At 44.9% G+C, this 25,363-nt stretch overlaps 2 pseudogenes; both read right to left on the bottom strand.

Moving 5' to 3' along the window:
• Nucleotides 1,315-12,371, bottom strand: Obox3-ps2 (oocyte specific homeobox 3, pseudogene 2; annotated as a pseudogene).
• Nucleotides 14,789-15,185, bottom strand: Obox4-ps5 (oocyte specific homeobox 4, pseudogene 5; annotated as a pseudogene).

Here is a 25,363-nt window from a genome sequence, read left to right on the forward strand (position 1 = left end):
AGATCAATAAAACCAATGAAAATAAATGATGGAGAAGTTGTCAGCAAGGAGGAACATTTATGCACTGCTGGTGGGGAGAAACCTAGCACAGGTACTAAAGAAATAGTGGAGTTGGTAGGATCTCTCCAGTTTCCTTACATGGGAACTAGGAGCTATGGCTTTTTCCCTTGGCACTGCTTTCATTGTGCCCGATAAGTTTGGAATTTCTAGATGTCTCTGTTTGGACCCTACCTCCTGTTTGCCTGGGGTGTAGCAGATCTCCTGGGAGCACTGCAAACTATGCCGCAGTAAGAGAGAGTGGGAGACAGGCTGATCTCCCCCTAAGCAGAATTTCACAGATGGAAATGAAGAGGAGACTGAGGAAAAGAAGGTTCAGCAACAGGCCCAAAGTAAGCTACAGCTCAAGGGGAGGCCCCAAAGCCTGACAGGATTAATGAGGCTATGGAGCACTCACACAAAAGGACCTATCATGACTGCCCTCCAAAAGACCCAACAAGCAACTGAAAGAGTCAGATACAGATATTTGCACCCAACCAATGGACAGAAGCTGCTGACCCCTGTGGTTGAATTAGGGAAAAGCTGGAAGAAACTGAGAAGTGAGAACCTGTAGGAGGACCAGCAATCTCAATTAACCTGGACCTCCAAGATCTCTCAAGCACTGGACCACCAATCAGGCAGGTTACACCAGCTTATATGAAGCTCCCAACACATATGCAGCAGAGGTTACTGCTGAGTCTAGGTTCAGAGAAGGTGAACATAATCCTCAAGAGACTGGAGGTCCCAGGGAGTTTAGAGGTCTGGATGGATCCAGGGTGAGTGGTGGGGACATCATTGTGGAGACTGTGGGGTGGGGAGGAGCTATGGGATGTGAAACAGTCAGAGGGTGGATGGTGGCTGGGGGGAATAAAGCTGGAGTGTAAATAAATATATAAATAAAGGGAAAAGGAAGAAAATTTTTAAAAAAGAAATAATGGGGTTATTCCTCAAATAGCAGGTTGGTGTTCAGATCTGGAAGGCCAGCCACTCCAGGCTGAGGAAGCCAGAAGGCAAATCCAGGCAGGCTTGGCAGGTCAGTGAGACCCATTATCAAAGTAAAAAGCAGCAGTGAAGAAGGGCCCTGTAGGTGGCTCGGCTCTTGTGGACAATCATGTTCCTACAATGCCTGACCTTGTGTTCCAGCCTTGAAACTAACAAGGATGAAAGAGAATAATAATCCCTGCCAATTTTCCTCTTACCTCTATTCACATATAATAGCTATTAGTGCTGAAAATAAACAAAACTATTTTGTACATAAGAAATGAGATATAGTTCTGTGGGGAGTTGACTCACAGTATTTATTTATCAGATGTATTGCTTTTCTATCATATGATTGCAAGTTCTGCATGTATATGAGGGTTTCTGTTGCATGTAGTGACCTCTGAAGCAAGAAGAGAGCATAGGTAATCATATAATTGGAGTTACACTTGATAGCGAGTCCCTATATTGCATGAATTCATAGCCACCCCAAATATATACTAAACAAAGTATCATTTTCTACCAATGGACTCCGATTATGTGCTCTCAAAGTGATTACACTCATCGGTCGTGCAAACTTATCTGCCTCAGTACAGGGGAACACCAGGGCCAAGAAGTGGGAGGGGAAGGGGGGAGGGTAGGGGGGTCTTTTGGGATAGCATTGGAAATGTAAATGAAATAAATACCCAATAAAAAAATAAAATAAAAATTTCTCCAAATACTGACACTAAAGGTGTGTATAACACACTTCTTCATGGCTGTAAGGCTTGGACTGGTCAAGGACCTCAGTGGTGTAAACTGGAGTAGAGAGGTTTCTCAGAGTAAGCCAGTCATCTGATGTATCCAAGTCTTCAAGGATCCTTTGCCAGAGCTCATCTTCACATGGACCTGAATTGTGAGCATCCTCTGGGGCTTGGGCGGCATATGCCAGGCCTACTGGAACTTCAGCTACTGCTAAGTCAGTTTGAGATTCAAATGCTGCTGATTGACCAGAGTTCCAAGCTGTAACAGGGGCATGGCCATCAAGCAGGTATTCTTGGTATTCTTGGTATTCTTGTGGACAACACATGTCCCCATCACAGGCCTGAAAACAATGCAGGGAAGATTCCTGGCTGCAGTTGAGTTTGGGAATGGAATCCTCACCAAGTGTGCCTGAACACATGGACTCTCCATTGTCCGAGGCAACAACAGGTATGGAACCAGGAAAATGGGTTGACTCAGAAACCGCTTTAGAGCTTTCATTTGTCTCTGGCAGTGCTTGTTTAATATTCTGGAGCTTCATCCGCCTGTACTTAGCTCGGTTGTTCTTGAACCAGATCTGAAAAACAAAGCAAACATCAAAAGAATACCTCTTTGCCCCCAAATAAACCACAAGGTGAAACTTTTGAATCAGAGTTTCTATAACAATACTTCACAAGTCAGCAACAGAAAGCATAGACTCAAGATCCCTAGGAGATTGTAGTAAGGTAGACTGTGTATGAACGGACATCAAAAACAAAAACAAAAAAACAAAAACAAACAAACAAACAAAAAACGGGGATATTGAGCTAGTATGCCCTGTGTTTTAGTAGGATATCTGATATCTAGGTCACTGAGACCTACATGGGAATAATGTTCTTTGATACTGGTACCTGGTTACAGGAGAATGTGAGGCCCAGCAATGGATGCATCAATATCCACCACCTATATTTGTCCACTCTCCCCTATGCCTTTCAGAAGAACACAATACAAGTTCCTAATGAGAAAGCGGACATTGTTGCTGTTGGACTGAGGAAAGAGAGAGAAACTAACCTTGATCTCCCTCTTTGTAACACCAACTGATAGTGCCAGCTCCACAATTTTCTTCTCGTTTGGGTACTGGCACTCATCAAAATGTTTTTGCAGCAGGCACTGCTGTTCTTTGGAGTACACAGTGCGTTCTTTTCGAAACTTTCTTGAAGCCATAGGGCCAGTTTGTTTGTTAACATTTTTATCTGACTGTGGCATACGACCTATGGGAAGATGGAAACAAGATTTCACTGAGGGTCTTGAAGGTATCTAATGACATGGATGCCCCGAGAGTCTTCTCAGAGTTGGTAAACCAGGGCCCATTAAAGCACCTGGTTTCATTTGGATACCTGATTGTCTTGATGGTCCTTGAGACTCTTGCTGAAGTAGGTTCCTTTCAGGGACTGAAAGACTTGATTGCATTGTACTTCCTGGGGTCACTAGGGGATTCTGACACATTTGAAAAGCTAAGTTCCTTGCAGGGTCTTGAGGTATTTGGAAACTGAGTTCTATGGGTATATTCGAAGCCACTTGGAGTTTTGGATGCAAGGAGGGGCCTTCGGCCATGTGTGTGTTCAGAACTTATTGGAGTATGTTCCTGTACTGGAGAACCTGGTAAAAGGAAACACAATAGAAAAGCTCAAGAGAGCACCCATTTACCCATCACACCTACCCAGCATTTGTTGTGGGCATTTTAGAGCAGGAATCCATCAGGACCCTCATTCTTTCTGAACAACTGCCTCTGTTTCCCAATCTTAAAAGTATTTTCAGTATTACAATAAATATGCATTTAGCACCAGTATTAATAAGAGATGTTCAGTTGAGATGGGCTGGCAATTGGATGTTCTCCCCCTATGTTTAAATGTCCTAGATCCTGCCATTCTGGCTGGCAACTTCTGCTACGGCAGACTACCAGCTAGTCTGCCCCTTCCGTGAAAAAACAGAGCCTGAAGGCATCCCAAGAGTTCCTGTGCATGCTGGGTAACTGCTCACCATCTTGTCTGCTCTACTGAAGACACCACAGCCTAAAGACATCTCAGAAGTTCAACTGCACACAAAACAACTGATAACCAGCTCGTCTGCAACCCACCCCTGAACAAACACAGCCTGAAGTAATCCCAGGCATTGTGCTCACACCCTGCCACTGACACCAACGGACTAATCATATGCCAGGAGTTCTTCTACAAACAAGGCAACTGGACAACTGACACCAAAGTCTGAAGACTTCCCAGAAGATCATCAGGAACTGTACCAAACTTCTGAAAGCCTCCCTAAAGTTCTGCTTCACACAGGGAACCAGAACTCACAATACTTAGGCCTCCCTGGAGAAAGAACAGCTACAGGTAGGGCAACACCTTGACAAATCCTCTGAAGAACCAACAGTCTGAATGCCTCCTAGTAGATCTCCTGCAGCCAGGGCAACATATCAGAAGCTTCTCTGTCCCTCTGAAAATCCCACAGTTCAAAGGCATCCAAAAAGACAACTGCAGCCAGGGCAAAAAGTCACCAGTGTGCATGTCCCTCTGAAGACCCCACAGTCAGAAGGCACCACAGGACATTTGCTGCAGTCAAGGCCACTGGCCTACCAGGTGACCTGAAGCAGGCCAGGGACAAAAGAGGTAGGCTCCATCCAGACAGAGGCAACCAGGCCATCAAACACTAGGAATAACCATATGTCAATAGCCAAGTGCAAGGTCATATGAAACAGAATCCAGTCTACATTGGCATCATCAGAAAGAACCCAGTTCTCCCATATGAGCAAGCCCTGGATATGCCAATATATACGAAAATCAGGACTCTGTCCTAAAATCCTATCTCATGAAGATAATAGATTATATTAAGGAGGATATAAATTACTCACTGAAAGAAATACAGGAAAGCACAGGTAAACAGGTAGAAGCACTTAATGAAGAAACAATAAATCCCATGAGATATATAGGAAAACACAAGCCAACAGGTGAAAGATTTGTTTAAAGCAGTCCAAGACCTAAAAGTGGAAGTACAGACAATAATGAAAACACAAATTGAGGCAACCCTTGAAATGAAAAACCTAGGAAAGAGGTCAAGAATTAGAGATGTAAGCATAAGCAACAGAATACAAGAGATAGAAGAGAGAAATTCAGGTGTAAAAGATACCATAGAAGAGATTGACACAACTGTCAATGAAAATTCAAAACATGAAAATATCCTAACCCAAAACATCCAGGAAACCCAGGACACAATGAAAAGACAAAACCTAGGAATAATAGGTAGAGACGAGACTGAAGAATCCCACCTCCAATGGCCAGCAAACATCCTCAACAAACTTATAGAAGAAAACTTCCCTAAACTAAATAAAGAGATGCCCATAAGCATACAGGAAATGAGGAAAAAAACAAACAGATGAGACCACAAATGTAATTCCTCTACTCACAATAAAAGAGCCAAGTAGCATATAAAGGCAGACCTATAAGAATTACACCAGAATTCTCAACAGAAACACTAAAAGCCAGAAGAGCCTGGACAGAGGTCATGTACACTCTAAGAAAACAGAAATGCCAGCCCATGCTACCATATCCAGCAAAACTCTCAATCAGCATACATGATGAAACCAAAATACTCCAAGACAAAACAAAATTCTGACAATATCTATTTACCAATCGAGCCCTACAGAGGATTCTAGAAGGAAAACTCCAGCACAAGGAGGGTACATACACCAAAGAGAAAAAAACAAGATAATAATCATCTTTATAAAAAGCCAAAAGGAGAGAACCACATGCACATAATGCCAGCTACAAAAACCAAACATAACAGGGACTACCAATCATTTGTCTTTAATATTTTTCAATATTAATGAACTAAACTCATCTATAAAAGAACATAAAGCTAACAGACTGGATATGAGAACAAGATCCAACATTTCCTTGCATTCAAGAAACCTACCTCAATAACAAATACAGTCACTACCTCAAACGAAAAGGTTGGAAAAAGTTCTTCCAAGCAAATGGTCCCAAGAAACAAGTTGGCATTGCCATTCTAATAGCCAATGAAATAGACTTTCAACCAAAATTATCAAGAAAGATGAGAAAGGACACTTCTATTCATCAAAGGAAAAATCCACGAAGTGAAAGTCTCAATATGAACATCTATGCCCCATAGGAAATCACATCCTCATTGATAGAAAGAAACTTTACAAAAGCTCAAAACACACTTTGAACCGCACACAATAATAGTGGGACACTTCAACACCCGCTCTCACCAATGGATAAGTCATTGAAACAGAAACTAAACAGACACAGTGAAACTAAGAGAGGTTATGAACCAAATGAATTTGACAGATTTCTATAGCACATTTCATCCTAAAACAAAAGAATACACATTCTTCTCAGCACCTGATGGTACCTTCTCCAAAACTGACCACATACTTGGTCACAAAACAAGTTTCAACCAATACAAAAAGATTGAAATAATTCTATGTATCCTATCAGATCATTAACCAAAAACTGTTCTTCAATAACAACAAAACCAGCAGAAATCCCACATATACATGGAAACTGAACAAGTTTCTACTCAGTGATAATAAAGTCAGGGGAGAAAGAAAAAAGAAAGGAAGAGAGAGGGAGAGAGAGGAAGGCAGGAAGGCAGGAAGGCAGGCAGGCAGGCAGGCAGGCAGGAAGGCAGGAAGGCAGGAAGGCAGGAAGGCAGGCAGGCAGGCAGGAAGGCAGGAAGGCAGGCAGGAAGGCAGGAAGGCAGGAAGGCAGGAAGGCAGGAAGGCAGGAAGGAAGGCAGGCAGGGAGGGAGGGAGGGAGGGAGGGAGGAAGGAAGGAAGGAAGGAAGGAAGGAAGGAAGGAAGGAAGGAAGGAAGAATTTACAGATTTCAAAAATTCAATGAAAATGATGGAGCCAGTGGTGGTGGACCATGCCATTAATCCCAGCACATGGGAGGCAGAGGCAGGCAGATTTCTGAGTTGAAGGCCAGCCTGGTCTACAAAGTGAGTTCCAGGACAGCCAGAGCGACACAGAGAAACCCTGACTCCAAAAAAAAAAAAAAAAAAAAGAAAGAAAGAAAGGAAGGAAGGAAGGAAGGAAGGAAGAAAGAAAGAGAAAAGAAAAAGAAAAAGAAAAAGAAAACGAAAAAGAAAAAGAAAAAGAAAAAGAAAATGATGAGACAAAATACCCAAATTATGGAACACAATGAAATAGTACTAAGAGGAAAATTCATAACGTTAAGTGCCCTGGAAAAGAAACTGGAGAGATCCTACACCAGCAACCTAAAAGCACAGCTCAGAGCTCTAGGAAATGGTCACAAACAGGGTGGAAATCAAATAAAGAGAAACAAAGAGAATGATTCAAAGAATCTTAAAAAAAAAAAAGCTGGTTGTTTGAGAGATTAGACAAGATAGGTAAACCCCTAGCAAGACGAACAAAGGGCACAGAGACAGTTTTCAAATTAACAAAATCAGAAATGAAAAGGGATACATAACAGAAACTGAGGAAATTCAAAAAGTCATCAGATCCTACTACAAATGACCATACTCAACAAAACTGGAAAATCTAGATGAAATGGATAGTTTTCTAGACAGATACCACATTTCAAAGTTAAATCAAGAGCAAGTAAACCACTAGACAGGCCCACATACCCTAAGGAGAAAGAAGAAGTCATTAAAATCTCCCAACCAATAAAAGCCAAGGGTCAGATGGCTTTAGCCCAGAAGTCTACCAGACATTCAAAGAAGAACTAATAACAATATTCCTCAAAGTATTCCATAAAATAAAATAGAAGGAATACTACAGAACTCATTCTAGGAAGCTGATTACTCTGATACATAAACCACACAAAGACATACATTAAAAAAAAGAACTTCATTCAGACCAATTTTGCTTCTGAATAACTGTGCAAAATTATTCAATAAAATTCTAGTAAACTCAATCCACGAACACATCAAAACCTTCACCTACCATGAACAAGTAGGCTTCAGCCCTGGGATGTAAGGTTGGTTCAATATGTGAAAATCCATTAATGTATACTACTATTTAAACAAACTCAAAGAAAAAAAATCAGATGATAAGCTCTTTAGATACCCAAAAGAATTTGAAAAAATACAACACACCTTCATGTTTAAATTATTGGACAGATCAGGAATTCAAGACCCATTCCTAAATATAATAGAAGCAATTTACTGCAAATCAACAACCAATATCAAATTAAATGGAGAGATACTTGAAAGTGCTTCCACTAAAATCAGGAACAAGAGAATGATGCACACCTTCTGAATATGTATTCAATATGGTACTCAAAGTTCTAGCTAGAACAATAAGACAACCAAAATGGATAAAGAGGATACAAAATTGGCAAAGAGGAATTAAAGTTATCACTCTTTGCAGAAGGTGTGACAGTATACATGAATGACCCCAAAAATAATACCAGAGAACTTCTACAGCTGATAAACTTAGTTAAAGTGACTGGATAAGAAATTAATTGAAATAAATCATAAGCCTTCCTTTATGCTGATGATAAACAGGCTGAGAAAGAAATTAGAGAATCAACACCCTTCACATCAGACACAAGTAATATAAAATATCTTGGAGTAAGTAACCAAACATCTGAAAGATTTGTATGGCAATAATTTCAAGTCTCTCAAGAAAAAAATCAAAGAAGATCTCAGAAAATGGAGAAATCTCCCATGCTTATGGATTGGAAGAATTAACAGAGTAAAAAGGGCTATCCTACCAAAGGCATTCTATAGATTCAATTCACTACCCATCAAAATCCCAACACAATTCTTCAAACAAATAGACAGGGAAATTCTCAAACAATTCTTAAAAATGAAAGAACTTCTGGGGGAATCATCATCCCTGACCTCAAGCTATACTACAGAGCAATAGTGATAAAAACTGCATGGTATTGGTACAGAGCCATACATGTTGATCAATGGAATAGAACTGAAGCCCCAGAAATGAAACCACACACTTATGGACACTTGATCGTTAACAAAGAACCCAAAAATAAACATGGAGAAAAATGAAAGCAACTTCAATAAATGATCCTGGAGTAACTGGCAGTCTGTATGTGGAAAAGGAAAATAGATACATATTTGTCACCATGCACAAACCTCAAGTCCAAGTAGGTCAAGCACCTCCACATAAAACCAAACACACTGTATCTAATTGAAAAGAAAGTGAGAAAGCCTTGAACTCATTGGCACAGAAGAAAAATTCCTACACAGAACTCCAATGGCTCAGGCTCTAAGATCAAGAATTGGCAAATAGGACCTCTTGAAACTGGAAATCTTCTGTAAGTCGAAGGACATAGTCAATAGGACAAATCGGCAACCTACAAATTGGGGGGAAAAAACTTCACTAACACCATATCCAATAGACGGCTAATATCCAAAATATAAACGAACTCAAGAAGCTAACCACCAGAAAAAGTGAACAACCCAATCAAAAATGAGGTATAGAACTAAACCGAGATTTCACAACAGAGGAATCTGAAATGACTGAGAAACACTTAAAGAAATGTTCAAATTCTTAGTGATCATGGAATTGCAAATCAAAACGACCCTGAGAATCCACCTTATACAATCAGAGTAGGTAAGGTCAAAAACTCAGGTTACAGCACATGTTGCAGAGCATGTGGAGAGGAACACTCTTCAATTGCTGCTGGGATTGCAAATTGGTACAACCATTCTGAAAATCAATCTGGAGATTCCTCAGAAAATTGGAAATAGATCTACTTGAAGATCCAGCTATTCCAATCTTGTACATATACTTAAAAGATGCCCCACCACGACACACGGATACATGCTCCACTATTTTCATGAAAACCTTATTTGTGATAGTCAGATGTTAGAAACAACCCAGATGCCCAACAATAGAAGAAAGGATACAGAAAATGTGGTCCATTTACACAATAAAATACTACTCAGCTATTAAGAATAAGGACATCCTGTGTTTTGCAGGCAAAACAAAAAGGAAGGAACTAAAAAATATCATCCAGAATGCCATAATTCAGATCCAACAGGATATGCATGGTATGTAATCACTAATATGTGGATATTAGCCAAAAAAAAAGGAGAGAATGCCCAGAATACAATCCACAAAACTCAAAAATTTTAACAAGCCAAAGGGCCAAAGTGAGGATGACTCAATTCCACTTGGGAGGGAGAAGAAACATTCACAGGAGGGGTGGAAGGGTGGACCTGGGTGGGAAAGGGGAAAGAGAGGGGAAGAGGGGAACATGATCAAGTATTGGGTTGGGGGAACAGGACTGAAAACCTGAGGACCAGCAAAAGAATGGAAAGAGGCAAGCTTGGTAGGTAGGACATAGGGGGACACTCCAGAATAGCAGAGACCTGGGAGTTGAGAAAATCTTAGGACTCAAACGGAGGGACTTTAGATGAAATGCCCCACAGTGGGGAACTTGTCGAGCCCACCTCCAGCAGAAAGATAGGGCATCAAGTGAGGGAAGGTGTTGCCATTCCACAGATGACACAGACTTGTTCTTGTCTGAGAACACTGGAGAAGCAAAAATGGAGAAGAGCCTGAGGAAAAGGGGATCCAGTTACAAGGCCCAAATTGGGATCCAGCTCAAGGGGAGGCACCAAGAACTGACACTATCACTGAGAATATGGTGTGTTAAAAAAGGAGGCCTATCATGTCTGCCTCCAAAAAAGACCCAGCAAGCAGATGAAAGAGTCAGATGAAGATATTTATACCCCACAAATTGACAAAAGCTGCTGACCCCTGAGGTTGAATTAGGGGAAAGCTGGAAGAAGCTGAGGGGGAGGACAACCCTATAGGAAGACCAGCAGTCTCAACTAACCTGAACCCCAAAGATCTCTCAAAAACAGGGCCACCAACAAGGCAGCATAACCAGACGATATGAGGCCACCAACACATATTCAGCAGGAGACTGCGGCTCTGGACACAGTCAACGAAGATACACCTAACCCTCAAGAGACAGGAGGACCCAGGGAGTGGGAAGGTCTTGTAGGGTAGGGGGTGGGGATAGGGGACATCCTTTTGGAGAAGGAAAAAGAGGTATGGGATACAGAACAGTCAGTGGGTGGACCAGAAGGGGGATAAAATCTAGCCTAAAATCTAGGTTAAAAAAAGATTAAATAAAATTTATTTTTTAAAAAAGGAATATTATCATAAATGTAAAAAAAAAGGAGAGTCCTAGATTCTCCTCCTTTCTACAGGACAATCTGTCTCAAAACAAATAATAAAGGGCCATGGAACAGGCAAGATCCAATAGATCCCATTCCACACTCATCCATCCAAGAGCATTGATGATTTAATTACCCTGGACATCAGAAGACTCTTACACCAAACCCAGATGCCCCCTGTTATTGAACTTCAATAAAGTCAAATAGCCTTAAATGAATCTCCCTATATAGGACCCTCCCACAAGCTCCACCTTGCATCCTCTCACATCCAGCAGACATTCACTCCTCGTGGCCACACCCAGTCTGTAGCCACACCTTAACACCTAATGGAAACCTGAACAGGTGAAAGACAATTTTTTGTTTGCTCTTCTTTTTTTTTTTCACTTCTCTTCTTTTCTTCTGTGACAGAGTTTCTCTGTATGAACTGTGCTGTGTGTAAGTCAAAATGAAGACAAGTCTGAGCTAGGACTCATAGGGACTCACCTGCTTGTTCCTTCCCACAGAGGGCTAGGATTAAAGGTGTGTAACAAACATCTGCCCCATCCTTTAGGATTTACTCCCCTCTTGGGCTTCATCCAGAAAAACTTTGTCCTTAATCTCTAGTCACCATTTCAAGAAATGGGTCTCTTCTCATGCTGCTGCTCAGAGGACATGCACATTCCTGCTCACTGCAGTCACCTCTTAATTTCTCCAATCTTTCTCTTTTTAAGACTGGAGCAAGGTCCATGTACATGTCCCTGACTTCCTGGATCTCACTATACAGACAAGTGAGGCCTCTTGATCACAAAAACCCACATGCCATTGGTTCCTAAATCCTGGGATTAAAGGTGTGGTCCACAAACCAATATGGTTACACGTTCTAGATGAAGAAGGGCCTGCTCAGCCAAAAACCATCCTGAGTGTTAAACTTTTGAGCCAGCATACCACCTCTATACCTGATCTAGCCAATCTGGAGCTTCCATTGATCTCAAGGTCTCTCAATGTCCTATTGTGAGTTCTTTCTAGTCCTGCATATATGTTTAAAAAATGAATTGGAGAATGCCTACAGTACCTTCGTCCTAGAAGCAGGCCTCTCCATCGGTTGATGCCGGGCTCTCTATACAATCCAGGACTTAGAACTCTGCCTAAAATGAAGAATAGAGCACCTAGAGGTCTCTTAAAAGTTCATTCATAGATTGCCCAATCCAGGCATTTTGCTGGTCCTTTCTGTTCATATGTACGGGATAGACTTGAAAAATCTACGAATTTTAAATATCTTCTGCCTATGCACAGGGCAAATTTTAGACGTCACCAAACAAAAACCCATACAAACTACAAAAAGTTACAAAGGCTCCACCATGATATCCCCTTCACACAGCAACCTTAAATATTTCAATCAGCCCACCAACTCACCAGGAATCCAGACGGTTGCTGTAACTTGCTAAATCCTCTTTCTGTTTTAATTCTACTCAGAAGACCTGCCCTTATATATCTCTCCAAACTTGGAATCCAATGCTCCTCCCACACGTTGGCTCCACCTACTTGCAATATCCAAATCCTTAATTCTCACACGCCATTTGATACTCCTCTGGTGGTAAAGCCCATGCCTTTTTTTTTTCCTTTGTAATCCTTTCTTTCTTTTTATTTTATATTTCATTACTTGTATTATTTCACAGTCAAAACACTGCTTTCTTCCCAGTCCCCCCTCCCGCAATTCTTCACCTCATTCCTCATCCCCCAAATCCAAGAGGATGCCCTCCAAACCAGGCCTCCCCACACCCTGGATCTTTCCTGGGTTAGGTTTCTCTTCTCCCACTGAGGCTAGACTACGAGGTCCTCTGCTGTTTAAGTGTCAGGGGCATAGGGCCTGCCCATGTATGCTCCCTGATTGGTGGTTCAGTGTCTGAGAGAACTCAGGGGTCTGGGTTAGGTGAGACTGCTTCTCATCCTATGGGGTTAGCCTCCTCCTCTGATTATTGAACATATCCCTAATTTAACCACAGGGTTTCATGGCATCTGTCCAATCTGTGGGTGTAAGTACCTATATCAGTCTAAGTCAACTGCTGATGGGTCACTCAGATGACATCCAGGCTAGGCTGCTGTCTATAAGCACTCCATAGCATCAATAATAGTGTCAGGCCTTGGAGCCTCCTCTTAACATGGATCCCAAGATGGACCAGTCACTGGAACTCCACTTACTCAGTCCATTCTCCATTTTTGTCCCTGCAGTTTTTTTGTTTTTTTATTTTTATTTTTGTTTGTTTTTTTGTTTGTTTGTTAGACAGAAACAATTCTGGGTTAGAGTATTTGACTGTGGGATAGCAATAGCATACCTCCACTGCATGACCTGTCTTTCTACTGGAGGTGGACTCTATGACTTCCCTGTCTCTACTGGTGAAGACTTTATCTAAGATCCCTCCGTTTGAGTTCTGAGAGTCTCTCACATCCAAGGCCTTTTGTACTTTCTACAAGGTCCCCCACCTCCCACCCTCAGAGTTTGCATATTTCCATTCATTCTGCTGGCCCTCAGGGCTTTTCTCCTCTCTCCCCCAAAAACCACTGCCTACAGCAGATCATGATTCACTTTTGCCCTCCCCTTATCCTCTCACACCCAGATCCTGCCTTTGTCTCCTGAATGCTGAGATTAAAGGTGTAGTAAAACACAACCAACTTTCTCCACTCTTTGTACTGTACAAATGTCTGCTTCTGCATTCTGTCTTCTCAACTGAGTGTATGAAAGCAGTATGTGAATTTGTGAATGTATGAACACATAAGTCTAGAAGAGTGTGGAAGAGGCTGCACTGGACGCCCTGAAAGTGGAGAGACAAAGAACAGAAATATTGGGAACTGAATTGGTTTCTCTGAACTGGTACCCAAGATTTTAATTTTCTTGATGTTGTGGCACAGTGTAAAGTATGAGAGACGTATATTATTGTGTTAAAAAAATCCAGGTGTGGTGGCACACACCTTCAATCCCTGCCCTCGGGAGGCAGAGGCAGGCAGATTTCTGAGTTCGAGGCAAGCCTGGTCTACAAAGTGAGTTCCAGAACAGCCAGAGCTACACAGAGAAACCCTGTCTCCAAAGAAACAACAACAACAACAAAAACACAAAAGAAATCGCATTATTGATTTAAGGATAAAGTATAAAGAACACAATAGAAGATTACTTCAACTTATTAATTGACTATAGGTGATAGTAAAACTAGTGTGTTAGCACACACTAGGAATCGCCATACTCAGAAAAAGAAAGAAGAAAGAGAGAATGTTAAGGCCATGCTGTTCTCCAAGAAGAAGTGCCATAACTAATAAATATCAGTCGTCTATGCTGTATTTTTAAGCAATGCTGTGGTCAGCAGGCCTGGTGTTACTGAAACACCATATTGGTGTGAGTGGCCTGTAATTTCACCTAAGTCCATGTCAATGGTCCTGCCTGGCTCTGTGAGCCTTGTCTGGTTCCATCATTCTCCTCCTGCTGGGGGCCATGTTCCTGTTCTGTGTTTTCTCAAGGAACCATGTGGATGCCAATGATATATGCTCCCACTGACTATGAAGAGCAGCAAGGATATTATTGCTGTGATATTGGTATCTCCATCCTTACAGTTGAGAGAGAATGACAGGGAAATATTCTCTGACAATCAATAACTACATGCCAACCCAATCCATCCCTAAAAACTAACAAACTAGGCAGGAAGTTAACAGGAAAAAATCTCTTAAATGTGATGGGATACTGAAGTGTATCTCTCCACAGTTGACAGTTTCTTGCCAGGGTGATGTAGGGACACCACCCTGTTATATTTAAGGGGCAGTTCATGACGAATATGACTATGCTTCAGTAGATATGTAGGTGAAAATAACTGCCCCAATTCATTTTTCTGCTGCCTCTGCACCCTACATCTTTAATTCTTTGGATAGAGCTCCATACAGGCTTTACCAGTGTTGGAGAAGATGCATTCCTGGTCTGAGGAATTACTATAAGTGCTGACTTCAGAACGAGGGCTCACAGCTGCTGGTTTCTGACACATGGGGAAGGTGGATTCTGAGTTTGGGGCAAGAGTTGAATAACTGAGTCGAGGAGGAGTGCTGATACCCCAGTGGTTTCTCAAACATAAAAACTGAACTGGCTGACACAGGAAGGGGGACACAAAATTTGGGAAATCCAGAACTGCCACTAAATAGTTGGTCTTGCATTGTAGACAGTTCTCTACCCTTCTGGCTATGTGGCTGCCCCCTAATATGGCTCTTCCTGAAGCAGTTCTTTTTCAAGATTTGATCAATGGGGAGAAGTTTAATTCCTAGTCTAAAGAGGTAATCAGTGAACAGATTATAAGAGAGCAGATGATGTCCAAATGCATCGGGTGTGCAGAAACTGCACTGGCAGAGGAAACAGGTAGTTCAGTCTTTGGAATCTGTCCTTAACCTTACAAAATTCATCGCAAAACACGAAGTTTCCTGGACCCAAGAAACAAGGAAGCAGAACGACCTGGACATGAAAGCCACAGTGTAAGGATGTGTCTTTTAAGACTCAGAAATTTGGAGGAGTGCCCTGAGGCTTATGCCTCCCAGACACTTTGTGGAGCCACTGTCTATGCCTCACAACTGTACCAGATTTTTGCATTGCAAGACTAAAGGCAATGGAAATCCAGCCCGGAATTCATCTTAACAACCCTTCTACAACTTGGAACTGGGCCAAGGTCATGGACAGTCAGGGAAGTGTGTGCTTAGGTGATGGGGAATGTCTACCTCACTAGAGGGGGGAGAAATAAGACTGAAAGACCCCTGAAGGGAGACCCTCACTCAAGCCTCGGGACAGCCGCGGACCCAAGAAGACACTGAGACCGAACTCAAAATGTTGAAGGCAACATTTAATAAAGCAACAGCAAGAAAGCACATAGACCAGAGCTCTGGGGTCGAAACTCATGCACCAAGTATGGTGTAGAGGAGAATCGACCTCGAGCCAAATTTTTCACAGGCTTATATAGGAAAAACTCAAGGGGGGAGAGCGGGGCAGGGAAAGTACAAGTTTGCATAACTAAGGGGTTCTGCCAAGGGACAAGGGGTTCTGCCAAGGGAATTCTATGTAACTAAGGGGTCATGTCCTATTATTTGGCAATGTACCCGGTTCATTCTGAGGTTGTTCCAGGAGGCCCTTATCTCAAAAATGTTCTTGGAACAGTCTTTAGTTGGGAGGGTTCGAACTCTAGGGTGAGGAGTTCAGGAATGCATTCTGGGGTGAAGAGTTCAGGAGTGTTCTGGGAACAATCTCTAGATGGGAGGGGTTGGGCTCTGGGGTGAGGAAGAGTTCAGTAATTTTTTATCTTTATTCTTCATTCCCCACTCCTTTTAGAAAATAGCTCTAATCTTAGAGCGAGTTTTCAACCTCTTGGAGGACCCGATATTGTTGCCTTAGTACCATAACCTGTACTGCATTTATTCTTTCTCTAATAAAAGCTACCAACTTATTAAGGATGCAGGGGCCAAAAGTAAGCAAAAGCATAAGTGTAATTAAAGGTCCTGCTATGGTGGAGAGGAAAGTGGTGAGCCAAGGGGACTTATTAAACCAGCTTTCGAACCATCCTTGTTGGCTTTCTCTTTCTCTTTTACGTATATCTAGGCGTTCTCTAAGTTTGGCCATAGAATCTTTGATTACTCCTGAATGGTCAACATAAAAACAACATTCTTCTTTTAGGGCAGCACAGAGTCCTCCTACTTTAAGGAATAATAAGTCTAATCCCCTTCTATTCTGTAGCACCACTTCGGACAGGGAAGTTAAAGATTCTTCTAATTTGGTTATAGACTGTTCTATAGTTCTAAGATCAACATCCATAGCTGCACGTAGTTCTTCATAGTATTGGGGGGTCTTAATTAAGGCAGCGGTTCCTGTACCTACTCCAGCCGCTACTCCCAATCCTAATAGAACTGCCAAAGTTAAGGTAACGGGTTCTCTTCTCCAGCGGACCCGATGCTCAAATTTGTCTAAAAAGGAGCTATCATCATGATACAGGAGTCTAGGAATAAGCTGAACCAAAATGCAGAAATCTTTGGAACTATTAAAAACAGACATAGACACACAAGGAGAGAGACCGGTATTGCAAGCCCACACTGTGTCTAGGGGGGGCACTAGATACTGACCACTTTTGCTAGACTGGATGTTCTGGGTCTGATTACAGAGGTGCCCTTTATCCTGAGGTACCCGGCCCAGACAAAGCCCTCTTCCTGAAACTGCTGCTAGAGTCAACTTTCTGTTTTCTCCCCAAAGGCATTGAGAATGATCTGAAGTAATATTATAAGTCCTGATCTGAGCTATTCCTTCATAATAAGGGGGGCTAGAGGCATAGCATAACCAGCATGATTGAGTCATATTAGGGTTAGTCCTATTTAAAGCTAAAAAAGCTCCCTGGACTAGACTGACCAGACGGCTCTCTGTATCTAGGGGCGGTGGGGAAGCCAAGGTAGGCTTTATGAGGGGAGTATTAGTCCCTAGGGAGGGTACCACCGTGTTGGGCTGTGGAGTTGGTGGAGCTGGTACGGCCGGGACCTTTGGGGGAGCCGGTACGACAGGGGGGCCCTGTTCTATAAGGACCTTGTTGGGCCCAACGAGTGTCACCGCCGGGTCTCTCACTGTCAGCCTGATCGTGAAAATGAACCCAGGGTCTCTTAGTGGAATGTATACTCGCCAACCCCACCTATTTCCTTTAAGCCAACTCAGACGGTGTTGTTTCCCTTTCTCAGTGAACTTTATAAGTAGGGGGTTGCAGTATTTACCTTTGCATGATCCTGGGGGGCTGTTTTTAAAAGCGCACCCATTCTCTGGATATTTATAGGGGTTTCTTTCTCCTTGATTTGACTTATCATAGCCACTACCTCGTTTTACCGTGATTAGGTCCCAGTCAGAGGAGGGCTTCCAGTAAGCTTCCCCTGTCGTTTCACATGTCCATTTACCACAAAAGTAATCTGATGCCCCTCCACATTCTTGTTGAAGCCTTTTGCTCCGACCCTGACCAGGGCAAACATAAAATTGTGCAGCTCTAAGATTAGCTCGGTAGAACTGCCCCGAACATCCATACGAGTTCCCTATCCCGCCCGGGACACACCGCTGTTCAGAGGGTGGGTTGCTAAGATCAGTATGGTCGGGGAGGTCCCAATTGGGGGATCCTGCCGCTAACTTACAGATGTCAGGTGTGAGATCAGGCCACCAAGTCCAGAGGGGATGGACTGCAGTGGTTGCCCATACAATGTTTCCCTACTCATTAAGCACTTCCCAAGACTGTTGAATTGGAGCATGAGGGTTGTGGTTCCCTAGGCTCAGGGTGGCGCCTGCGGCGCAAACGAAGCTTAAGAGGATTGTCAGTGGCTGCCACTGTCCAATTGTCTTTGTGGTTTTCTTCATCTTGACTGGCGGCCCTCTTGACGTGGGAGGCGTGGATCCAGGAGGCAATCCCGTCAACTTTTACCGCAGTAGGGGTTGTCAGTAACACCAAATAGGGTCCCTTCCACCGTGGCTCGAGGCTGCCGGTTCGATGCCGTCTGACCAAGACTTTGTCTCCAACTCGGAACCCGTGGGGTACTGTGGTGGTCCCTGGGGTATAGGCTGCCTTCAGTTGGTCCCAAATTTGGGTCCTAATCACTTCTAGGGCCTTTAAATGAATAAGCAAAGAGGAGGGTAAGACAGGGTCAGAGTCGGAAACCAATGTTCCACCAGCTTCCATTAAGGGGGGAGGTCCTCCATACAGAACTTCAAAAGGAGTGAGCCCGAAACGTCCAGGGGTGTTTCGGGCTCGGAAGAGCGCAAGAGGGAGGAGAGCCACCCAGTCTTTCCCGCCGGTCTCAATGGCTAATTTAGTCAAGGTCTCTTTTAAGGTCCTATTCATCCTCTCTACCTGTCCTGAGCTTTGAGGGCGGTAAGCACAGTGTAATTTCCAATCGATGCCCAACTGAGTGGCCAAGCCCTGACTTACCTGGGCAACAAAGGCTGGTCCATTGTCGGACCCGATTACCTTAGGGATTCCAAATCTTGGCAGGATTTCTTCAAGGATCTTCTTGGCCACAATCTGGGCAGTCTCAGTTTTAGTGGGAAACGCCTCAACCCATCCTGAAAAGGTGTCTACAAATACTAACAGATACTTGTTACCATACATTCCAGGTTTAACTTCAGTAAAATCTACCTCCCAATACACTCCAGGACGGTCTCCCCGTTGTCTCTTTCCAGGTTCTTTGTAGGCTCTAGTCGCATTAGTGAATGCACATGGTTTGCAGGAGTCTATAGTCTTTTGAGCCACTGACTTCAGGTTGGGGACTTGGTATCAGGAATTTTTAATTAGTCTCATCATTTTTTCAACTCCCAGGTGGGTGAATTGGTGTACTCCTTTTACAAATTTTATTCCTTCTTCGGGAGTCAATTCTATTTTCCCTTCAAAAAAGTATGGGAGGGGATCACTGGTCCACAATAGCTCTTTTATGTTATACCTTTCATCCTCAGGGCTTTTGGGCGGATCACCTTTTTCAGTTAAGATCATGGCCCCTTGAGCAACTTGTTTTGCCACTGAGTCTGCCATTCGGTTGCCCTTGGCCACCAAGTCTTCTCCTCTTTGGTGGCCGGGGCAGTGGATGATGGCTACCTTCTTAGGTGCATGTATGGCTTCCAACAGGGCCAGAATTTCTTCTTTCTTTTTAATGTCTTTACCAGCCGAAGTCAATAGCCCTCGCTGCCTGTAGATGGCCCCATGGATGTGTGCGGTAGCAAAAGCATAGCGGCTGTCAGTGTAGATGTTAACGATCTTACCTTTAGCCTCTCGGAGGGCTTGTATAAGCGCTATAATTTCAGCCTTTTGTGCCAATGTTCCTTCAGGCAAAGCACTTGCCCAAATTACCTTTTTCCCGTCCACCACCGCAGCTCCAGCCTTTCGCTTCCCCTCTATCAGGAAACTGCTGCCGTCCGTATACCAACTGGGAGCTCCAGGCCAGGGTTGGTCAGTCAGGTCCCTTCTGGTCCCAGTTTCTTCAGCGAGGATGTCTGTACATTGATGTACTGGGACAGAATCATTTGTTAGAGGGAGAAGGGTAGCTGGGTTGAGGATGGCAGGGGGCGCAAAGGTTACACGCTCATTTAGCAGCAGGCTCTGATAGTGTGTCATTCGGGCATTTGTCATCCATCTGTCAGGTGGCTGCCGCACGATACTTTCCAAGGCATGAGGGGCTACAACAGTCACCTGCTGTCCCATTGTCAATTTGTCAGCATCTTTGATCAGCAGGGCTACTGCCGCAATAGCTTTCAGACATGTGGGCCATCCACTAGCAACGGGATCTAATTTTTTTGACAGATAGGCTACAGGTCTCTTCCAGGGTCCCAGTGCTTGTGTCAACACTCCCCTGGCTACACCCGCTCTCTCGTCCACATATAGGACGAAAGGCTTAGTCAAGTCTGGTAATGCTAGCGCGGGGGCAGTCATTAGAGACGACTTGATAGCCTCAAAAGCTCTTTGGTGCTCTTCTTTCCACTCAAAAGGAACCCCTTCCTTAGTCAAAGGATATAGAGGTGCCGCTAGGGTTGCAAAGCCTGGAATCCAGAGTCTACAAAAGCCAGCAGTCCCCAGAAACTCACGTACCTGCCGTGGGGTGGTTGGCGATGGGATCATCATAACAGTCTTCTTCCGGGCTTCTGTGAGCCATCTTTTACCCCCTCGGAGGGTATACCCCAGGTAGGTTACCTCAGTTTGACAAATTTGTGCCTTTTTAGCCGAAACTCGATATCCCAAGTCACTCAGTTCTGTGAGGAGCCTCTCAGTTCCCTAGTGATACAGCTCCTTCGAGGCCGCAGTGACCAAGAGATCATCTACATACTGTAGTAGGGTAAGCTGAGGGTTTCGAGCGCGAAAAGGCGCGAGATCCCGATGGAGGGCCTCGTCAAACAGGGTGGGGGAATTTTTGAACCCCTGTGGTAGCCTAGTCCAGGTTAGTTGACCAGTCTGTCCGCCCTCTGGGTCCCTCCATTCAAAGGCAAACATGAGCTGACTCTTAGGGTGCAAACGCAGGCAAAAGAAGGCATCTTTTAAGTCCATGACTGTATACCATGTTCTCTCGGGTGGGAGAGAGCTTAATAAATTGTACGGGTTCGGGACTGTGGGGTGAATGTCCAGGACCCTTTTGTTAACTTCCCGGAGGTCTTGCACCGGGCGATAGTCATTGGTCCTTGGTTTTCGAACTGGCAGAAGTGCTGTATTCCAGGGGGACTGACAGGCCACTAAAACTCCTTGCTCTAGCAACCTCTGGATACGAGGCCGGATGCCCTCCCTAGCTTCCTTGCTCATGGGGTATTGTCTTACCGAGATGGGGGTGGCATCAGCTTTAAGTTCTACCACAACCGGAGGCACTTGTTTAGCCAACCCCATTCCTGCTTGTTCTGCCCAGACATTGGAGAACACAGTTAGCCAGCCTGAAGAGACTGCATTTTTGGGTTGCTCTTCATGCAACCGGTACTCTTCCTCTGTGTTGAGGACAAGGCAGGCAACGGGGGCTTTTCCCCAGCTTACTTGTGGGCCTTCTGAAGTAAATTGGACTTGAGCCTTTAGCTTGGTTAGCAGATCGCGCCCCAAGAGGGGAGCAGGACACTCAGGTATCACCAGGAAGGAGTGGGTCACTTTGTTCTTGTTTATCTGTAGGGCTCGTTCGGTCGTCCAAGGGTAAAATTTACTATCAGTGGCTCCAACCACCATGGTCTTTTTAGAGCCTAGCTTGCCTAGGGGGCTAGTGAGTACTGAATGCTCTGCTCCGGTGTCTATCAGGAAGTTGACGGGGGTCCCCTCCACGGACAAAGTTACCCTAGGCTCAGGGAGGGGGTCTGAGCCCCGACTTCCCTAATCATCTTCTAGGGTCAGGACCTTGGATCGCTCCCGGTTTTTAGGGCAATCTCTAGCCCAGTGTCCTTTCTCTTTGCAATAGGCGCATTGGTCTTTTTCCAGTGGTATCTTTCTGCCACCTGGCAGTTTCACTGCCCTGTTGCCCAGGAGCCCTGTTTTACCTTTTCCTGACTGTCTATCATTTACAACCGCGGCCAAAATTTTACTCAAATTTCTCTCCTGACGGCGATCCCGTCTATTTTCCCTCTCCTCCATTTCTTTCTTCTCTCTCTCCTGCCTCTCTTCTTCTGTTTCCCTCTTATGATAGACTTTCTCTGCTTCTTTTACTAAATCTTGGAGCGTATGATCTTGGAGCCCCTCCAGCCTTTGCAGCTTTTTCTTAATGTCGGGAGTGGACTGACCAATGAAGGCCATGGCTACAGCGGCTTTCTGCCCCTCTGACGAGGGATCAAAGGGGTGTACCTCCTATATGCCTCCATGAGACGCTCAAGGAAGCCTGAGGGTGGTTCAGTCTGCCCCTGCAAGACCTCTCTTACCTTAGCCAAATTGGTGGGCTGTCTAGCGGCTCCTCTGAGACCTGCCACTAGAGTCCGGCGATAGACAAGGAGGCATCCCCTACCTTCTGCGGTGTTGTAGTCCCAGTTGGGGCGGTTCAAGGGGAAAGCCTCATCCACGAGGTTAGGGAGGGCAGTGGGTGTGCCGTCCTCTCCTAGAACATTTTTTCTCGCCTCCATCAGGATTCTTTCTCTTTCTTCTGTGGTGAAAAGAACCTGCAAAAGCTGCTGACAATCATCCCAAGTGGGTTGATGGGAGAACATAAGTGACTCAAGGAGCCCAGTAAGCCCAGAGGGGTTCTCTGAGAAGGGAGGGTGGTTAGTTTTCCAATTATATAAATCAGAAGAGGAAAAAGGCCAGTATTGTAAAGGAATGAGATCATTAGGTCCTGGCGCTGGCCCTCCCACATGTGCTCTAAGTGGCAAGGCAACTGTTGAATCCGGCCCCCCTTCCTCCCCGGGGCTTGGGCCTCGGCGGCTCCGAGTCCCCCCCCCCGCCGGTCCCTGAGCCCCTCTCGCCATTGGTCCCTGTAGTGGGGCGGCTGCAGGTGGCTGCTGGGGCAGGGGGTAAGGGGGAGGTTGGGAGTCCATCCAGAGGAGGTCGTCAATCTCTGGATAAATCTTGGGGGGTGCTGACGGGCCGGACTTTCCGGCTGCATCAGACTGGGCAACCGCGACCGTCAGTTTCGAAGAATTTGGGGTCCAAGGCTTGACCCACGGAGGTGGGAATTGGACAAGATTCTGCCAGGTCACAATGTAGGGGATCTGATCAGGGTGACCCCCTTCCTCCTGAAAAACAATTCACCTGACGGCGGCGATTAGTGACAAGTCAAAAGCACCTTCTGGTGGCCAGCCCACTCCAAGCGTCAGCCACTCGGAGGCGCAAAAGGTCTGCCACGGACCCTTTCTGACCTCCACCGACTGGTTGTGGGCTCTGACCTGCACCTCTTTCCAATGCTCCAGAGTTAGAGAAAGGGGAGTGGACACAGATTGTCCCATTTCCAGTATAATAGTAGACACAACAAGAGCGAACACGAGACTAAGACAAAAAAGAAACCAAAAGCAGTGGCGACTTCGCGTCGACCACAAGCAACTCAAAGAATCAGATGGCCTTTCTAAGGCCAGCCGATTGAGACCCTCTGCACGAGGTGGGACTCGAACCCACGATCCCATAGCAAAACACGAGGTGGGACTCAAACCCACGATCTCGCATCAAGGCACGAGGTGGGACTCGAACCCACGATCTCGCAACCCCAGATGGTCTCTTGGCCTCCAAAGGGGTCCACCAGGCATCCCTGGTCCTCCCCTGTTCCTCCTGGGACGTCTCCCAGGGCGAACGGACGGTGGACACCTGGACACGTCTATCCTTATCCACCCCGCGTTCCCTCTCGGAGCGCGGTCTCACTGAGCGTCCGCAAAACCGAAACTGCGATCGCACCAAACTTAGAAACAGAACACAGACACCAGACCAAGACAGAACAAAGAATCTTACCTTTAAGTGGGTCTAGGACCTCTGGGTGGTCGCGCTGATCCCGGACGAGCCCCCAAATGAAAGACCCCCGAAGGGAGACCCTCACTCAAGCCTCGGGACAGCCGCGGACCCAAGAAGACACTGAGACCGAACTCAAAATGTTGAAGGCAAGATTTAATAAAGCAACAGCAAGAAAGCACATAGACCAGAGCTCTGGGGTCGAAACTCATGCACCAAGTATGGTGTAGAGGAGAATCGACCTCAAGCCAAATTTTTCACAGGCTTATATAGGAAAAACTCAAGGGTGTGGGGAGCCGCCCTCACATTCGCCGTTGCAAGATGGCGCTGACATCCTGTGTTCTAAGTGGTAAACAAATAATCTGCGCATGTGCCAAGGGTAGTTTTCCACCCCATGTGCTCTGCCTTCCCCGTGACGACAACTCGGCCGATGGGCTGCAGCCAATCAGGGAGTAATACGTCCTAGGCGGAGAATAATTCTCCTTAAAAAGGGACGGGGTTCCGCCATTCTCTCTCTTGCTTTTGCTCTTGCACTCTTGCGCTCTTGCGCTCTGGCTCCTAAAGATGTAAGCAATAGAGCTCTTGCACTCTTGCACTCTTGCTCCTGAAGATGTAAGCAATAAAGTTTTGCCGCAGAAGATTCCGGTTTGCTGCGTTCTTCCTGGCCGGTCGCGAGAACGCGGGTAAGAGTTGGTGCTGAAACCCGAGACGAGAAAACCCGAGACGAGAAAACCCGGGACGAGAAATCCTGGGATGAGAAAACCCGGGACGGTTACCATCACCGGCACAAGGAAGATCCCTCATTCCGGAACCAGAACTGTGGGTCATGGTAATGAAGTGTTCCCGTAAAACAGACTGTTGAGAAGGATCCAGCCTGGATTCAGAACTCCTCAGCTGGGGAACGGTGGTAATGAAGTGTTCCCGTAAAACAGACTGTTGAGAAGGATTCAACTGCGTGAATTCAGAACTCTTCAGCTGGGGAACAGGGTACCCGTAAGTATAGCTTTACAAGGTAAGTCTGGTCTTGAACTTTCTAACGAAATTCAAGACAGTCTATCAGAAGTAAAGTGGGAAATAGCTTTACAAGGTACGCCTGGCCTTGAACTTTCTAACGAAATTCAAGACAGTCTGTCAGAAGTAAAGTGGGAAATAGCTTTACAAGGTATGTTTGGCCTTGAACTTTCTCTAGTGTTAGGAGCCTTTTTGTTCCTTTTCACATGTTATCAAACGGTTAAGGCAGGGCTGAAAATTCTGGATGAAATTCAGGGCAATCTATCAGAAGTAAAGCGGGGAGAGAGAGTAGGAGCAAAGAGGAAATATGGTACACAAAATAAGTATACAGGCCTTTCCACGGGTCTTGAACCCAAGAAAAAGTTTAGGTCAGGTAAGAATACCTGGGGAGAGATTAGAAGGAAGGAAAAGAAAAAAGAAAAGAAAAAAGATCAATTAGCGGAGGTCTCTAGGAGAAGGAGCCTATACTCATCACTAGATGAGCTCAAGGAGCCAGTTCTTAGTAGTTCTGAATCAGATGAAAAGGCTATTAGGGCCTGGAAGGCG

This window comes from Mus musculus, chromosome 7, assembly GCF_000001635.26.
Source record: "Mus musculus strain C57BL/6J chromosome 7, GRCm38.p6 C57BL/6J".
Lineage (NCBI taxonomy): Eukaryota > Metazoa > Chordata > Mammalia > Rodentia > Muridae > Mus > Mus musculus.